The sequence below is a fragment of the Bidens hawaiensis genome, unplaced genomic scaffold, assembly GCF_021521415.1.
Source record: "Bidens hawaiensis isolate Kalapana, Puna unplaced genomic scaffold, B.hawaiensis_p1.1 tig00001179_1, whole genome shotgun sequence".
NCBI lineage: Eukaryota > Viridiplantae > Streptophyta > Magnoliopsida > Asterales > Asteraceae > Bidens > Bidens hawaiensis.
This window is the reverse complement of record NW_027491068.1, coordinates 3,480,431-3,485,863: the sequence shown is the minus strand read 5'-3', so window position 1 is coordinate 3,485,863 and position 5,433 is coordinate 3,480,431. Positions and strand designations below refer to the sequence as shown.

The 5,433-nt window shown below is 32.0% G+C and overlaps 1 pseudogene; it reads left to right on the top strand.

Moving 5' to 3' along the window:
• The first annotated feature begins 2,361 nt into the window (after positions 1-2,361).
• On the top strand, positions 2,362-4,837 carry LOC143562212 (cyclin-dependent kinase B1-1-like; annotated as a pseudogene).
• The last annotated feature ends 596 nt before the right edge of the window (positions 4,838-5,433 follow it).

The window sequence follows — 5,433 nt, the reverse complement described above, 5'->3', positions numbered from 1 at the left end:
CTATAATACTAACCCTAATTTTGATTTACAGATTGGATTCTACATAAGTGCAATATCGATCATCGTCTTCAACTTTAAAGGTATCAGCAACGTCATATTCGATTATAATATTGAAGAAGTAGTTTAATTTTGAAATTTGTTTTGCGTTTCATGATGTTGACAGAAGTCATTTTGATTTTCTTCTGTTATTACAAAGAAAATAATAAAATCGATTATTTACTTTGAAAATGATGGATACATTCTGTTTCAGGACTTTTGGATTGGTTAATTGGTTTATGTTTGGGAATCAATTTAAACAAATAAGGTTAATTAAAGAATTAAGATTTTGAAGTCAAGTTGTTGCAGGCTTGCAGCTATTAGTCTTGAATTAGGTTTGTTGCATAAAGACCATTGGTTTTTTCATGTTTTTTTATTTCATCTTAATTGCATGTCTGTGATCAGGCTGTGTCGGTTTCATGTACACCCTACCTGCTATTAAGATTTAATTGTATATGTAAAGAAGTTATTATTGTATTGATAATAGATGTGTCACTTGTGTATTACTTTTTATTTTTGATCTAACAGTGTTATTTATATTATAAATAAGTCATTCTTGCAGTTAATGTTACTAGAAGAGTAAGGTAGAACATGCCAGAATGAAACATGAGCATGTTGTTAAGATGCTTTTAGCTCATTTTCAGGCTTTCTTACCTACTCTAATCAGTGCTGGCCATTATAAATAATCAAAGAAAATGTTATGATTTATGATTGATTATATCAGCTATACTGTTCGTGGTGCAAGGAACCAATTATAAGTTTCCGAAGTTACCCTTTAATTACCTTTACTCTTAACTTGAACAACTATGTTGTACTTTACCCTGGTTCATAACTAGCTGTTTGTTTATTTGGTTATCTTGTAGATCAAGAACTGTTGTTGTATCTTCAGAACGACTAAAACCTTTGCTCCAGGTAGATCATCTATCTTAATTTCATGTTTGTTTACTAAAATGCGTTTTTTAAAACAAGTATTATAAATATTACAGATATCATAAACAGATGCCTGATGCAAAGATGCCATAGCAAATAGATACACAATAAGTGTTCAAGACATTAGCAGGGTAAAGATTCTAAATGTGTATTTTGCTAAATGTTTATAATTATTACTATAATTAATTAAATAATTATATTCAAAAACGTTAATGTCATTAATTTCTTATTGATTTTATTGGTTCCTTTCTATAATTAACATACTTGTTATAAGCAAATTCAAATTTGTCATTAAACTCATTGCGTTTATTTTAAAATAATTTGTAAATATTATGTTTACATACCATTTATTGTGGAAATGTTGATGCGGTCAAATTAAATCTACAATTACTATTTAAGGATTGTTTATCATTCTCCACTTATGTATCCAGTATTATGAGACCACTTAATACAGCTACTTAGTCGATTATGTCTTCTTCAAATCCTATTGTTATTTCGTCTTAGAATACAACTACAAAGCCTTATATGGATTCTTCAAAGACCATTATTACTTTGTTTCAAAATACAGGGTAATATGTTTTTCTGTTAATCTTATTATTAATTATATGTCAAATGAATATTTAAGTTCAAAACATTATTTACATTATGAATATTTATGTTCTGTAATATTATTCTGAATATTAACTTTTTTTTATTTTCCTTTCCAAGGATTTGCTTTTCTAGCTATGTTTTAATAGTTTGCTACACAAAAATTATGCCTTTAAGATTGATATCAAGGAATACAATGTTTCGAGAAAAGCAATGAGTTTTAGTATTGCTAAGTTTTTATGATAATTCATTGATTCTATTGTGTTTGAAAAAAAATTAACAATGACATGGCATTAATTTTATTATAAAACTTCACATTTAATTTATTTGAATTTTGATTCTCTCTTTTTTTTTCTTACTTGAAAGTTTGAGATATATGATACACCCGGGTTGAGATATCTTATTTTTTTAAAAAGTTGATCTTACTTATTTTTTAATTAAAGAACGATATTTTTTGTTTATATTTATGTTTTTACCAACCCGTGTTTAACACGGGTTTTAACCTAGTAAATAATAATAAAAACAACTATACTTAGTCAAACCGTATAAAACCCAGTAACCCACTATCATCGTTCAGATAGAAGCAACGAAGCGAATCCCTCGATCGCCTTTGATTTGAACTCTGCAATCTTACTATACTCCGACGCCTCACCAGATAATAAATAAATATAAGCCTTAACAATTCTCATTTACATTAGCAAACCCTAACCGTTTCATTTCCCCCAATCAATATTTGTTTTATTTCATCAATTTCAACTTCATTCAGCGATTATTGATTATTGTTCTTCAGTTCTTCAGTTTCTTTCAGTTTCTATGGCTGAAAAATACCAAAAGTTAGAGTACATTGACGAAGGCTCGCAAGGAACCGTATACAAAGCGAAAAACAAAAAAAACCCGTGCAATTGTAGCAGTAAAGAGGATTCAACGCGATGATGAAGACGGCATCCCTGAGACCGCACTTCGAGAAATCGGATTACTTAAAATGCTCAATAGCTCCGGTCACTCGGTTCGTCTTCTTGACGTTGAACACGATGATAATTACGTTCACATCGTGATGGAGTACGTTGACACCAATTTGAAGATACACATAGGTGCCGAACCAGTTGATCCTTCCAAAATCCGAACACTATTATATCAATTATGTGAAGGCGTTGCGTATTTCCATAGTCTTGGAGTTATTCATCGTGATTTGAAACCGGAAAACCTATTGATCGAAGAAAACGAGGGAAATGTGACACTGAAGATTGCTGATTTTGGTCTCAGTAGTGCTTTTTCTCTTCCAGACACACCATATACCGATGAGGTTTTTATCTTCTTCCTGTTCCTATTTGATGTTAATAATTTTGGTCTTAATTATATTATAATGTCTATTTTTATTTTGTAGACTGTTACGCTTTGGTATAGAGCTCCCGAGGTTTTGTTGGGATTAGTTAAGTTCACCGGTGTTGATATATGGGCGGTTGGTTGCATTTTTGGTTAGTATTGTTAATTCTCTAATTTGACATCTTATTGTTAAGTTATATAATATATTTTCTGATTTGTATCTGTACTATATTGATGTTGCATAATATATTGATATTGATATTCAGATGTGGTTTTGTTATTATTATGCAGTGTTACTATTTTGGTTTATAATTTTGGACAGCTGAAATGTCTATAGGGCAGCCTTTGTTTCCTGGTGGTAGTGAGATCCAGCAATTGGATCGTATATTCAGGTATTTCATTAACTTAAAATGACTAGTTTTTGGCAATGGTCTGGCTTCTTTGGTGAACAAATATTAACTAGGTTTGGTAGTCTTAAGTATTTATTTGCTGTTGACTGATATCAATATTTGTGTTAATATGCAGCTTGCTTGGTACACCTACTGAGGAGGAGTGGCCAGAGGTTACTAATCGCCTAAGGGTTTGGGGGAATGAATATCCTCGGTGCAAACCTATGAATTTGACTTCTGCCGTTCCTCTACTCGGACCTAATGGTGTTGATCTTTTATCGGTATAAGGATGACTCTGCCTTTTGAGTAAAATAATGATTTTATAAATGCTGATGAGTGATTTTTTAATTTTGTTTTTTTTTCAGAAAATGCTGAAGTATAACCCTGCTGAAAGGATTTCAGCCAAAGCTGCTTTGAACCATTGCTATTTTGCTGGTCAGTATAATTATAAGACATGCAGTTTATTAAAACACCACTGTTTTCTTGGTTTATTAGTTGTATAATATTTTATATCTTTTACAGAAAATAATACATCTATTGAAGTGCTTAGCAAGGAAGATACCTGTGGTAATTTTGAAATTGCTTATAAGCTGCTTGTTAATATGTCTTTGGAATCCCCGTCATACGAGCAAGTACTAAAACAACCCAAATTTGCTGAAACCCGAGAACGTGCTTTTGAAAAAATTGAACCGGTGAGATATGCTTGAAGTGTGTAATATCTATTTTTTATTGCCATATCACTAATTTGGGTCTTTTGTTGACAGATCTCTAATGATCAACTGTTTGATTCTTTCACATGTTCTACTGCCATGTACTACATCGATATACTATTATCAAAGTTTGATCTATCTGATTTGGAGGAACCTGGATTTGTTAATTTGTGGGCTACAGTTTGCTACAGAACAGCGTTAAAAGTCGTTCATAAGAGCCAAATTTCTTTTCCCGAGTTAGAGCTTTTTTGTTCGGCCCCACATGATTGGAATCACCTTGAAATTGTTCTTGCTAAAGCTTTGAATTGGAATTTATGTTCCGCAACCTTGCATACTCTTTTCTATTATTTAAAAGAGTATTTACAACTGAAATTTGCTTATAACAAAATTGGGCAGCATATCCCAGATGATGATTCAGTTGGGGGTTCTGCGGGTTCTGCATCTTCTGGTGATTCTTGTTTGTGTGATCATACAACTAGAAATGCTGATAATGATGAGATGAAAGTCAAGAGGTTTGCAGATTCTTTGATCCTGCGTGTACTTTCAGGTAATTATCTTTATAACAGTTTGTAAAATTATGCTTTTGTAACCAACTCTAATATTTTTGTTGTTTGTAGACACACAATTTCTTCAATTTCAGGCGTGTGACATTGCTGCAGCCTTAGTTTTTTTGCTGTGCGACATTCCTCGAAGTTACACTGTTATAGCTGTCAACCACGTAACAAATAAGGTTTAAGATTTTTTTCAATACATTCATTGTTTAGTTGCTAATATCATACTCTGATTATTGTTTTGGTTTTTTAGGAAAAGGTGAAGGAGTGTGAAGCTTTGCTTCGCACCTGTTATTTTTCAGATGAATAGGTATGTGACATTTTTGAGGTGTTGAGTTTCAAGATATATCAATTTTGATAATCATTTTATTGTATAATGAATGGCACTACATTTATCGTAGGCAACTATGACTAGAAGAAGCAGGCGTCTATGATGTGATGCTGTATTTTGCTACTTGACTCCTATTGATGATATTTCCCAGGTTTCGTTTCTGTGATACATACTTAGTGATGATATTTCAAATCAAAATGCACAAGATCTATTGAAATGAGTAATTTTGTGGTTGCAAAAGAGTTCAGGGTATTGGATTTATGGATCATGTTAGCAAACTTAATGGTATTTTGAGCATTAATGAAAGTACTTAGGATGGCACTGTGGACCTTGTTCAAGTCTGTGACATTGAGGGTAGTTTGGTCATTGTGTTGGTGATAGGTTTGGAATTCTCTTTGTTCAGTTAAGATTTAAATGTCACTTTTGAACTTTTATGGGTAGATGATACTGTTTGGAAATGTTATGGTTATCTAGGGTCTTTTTGGAATGACTGAGGATCTGCTAAAAGGAAATATTGTCGTGAACCAAGATTGAAGTAAATCATCAAATTTCAAGGGAGACACCTTTAGCAGTCT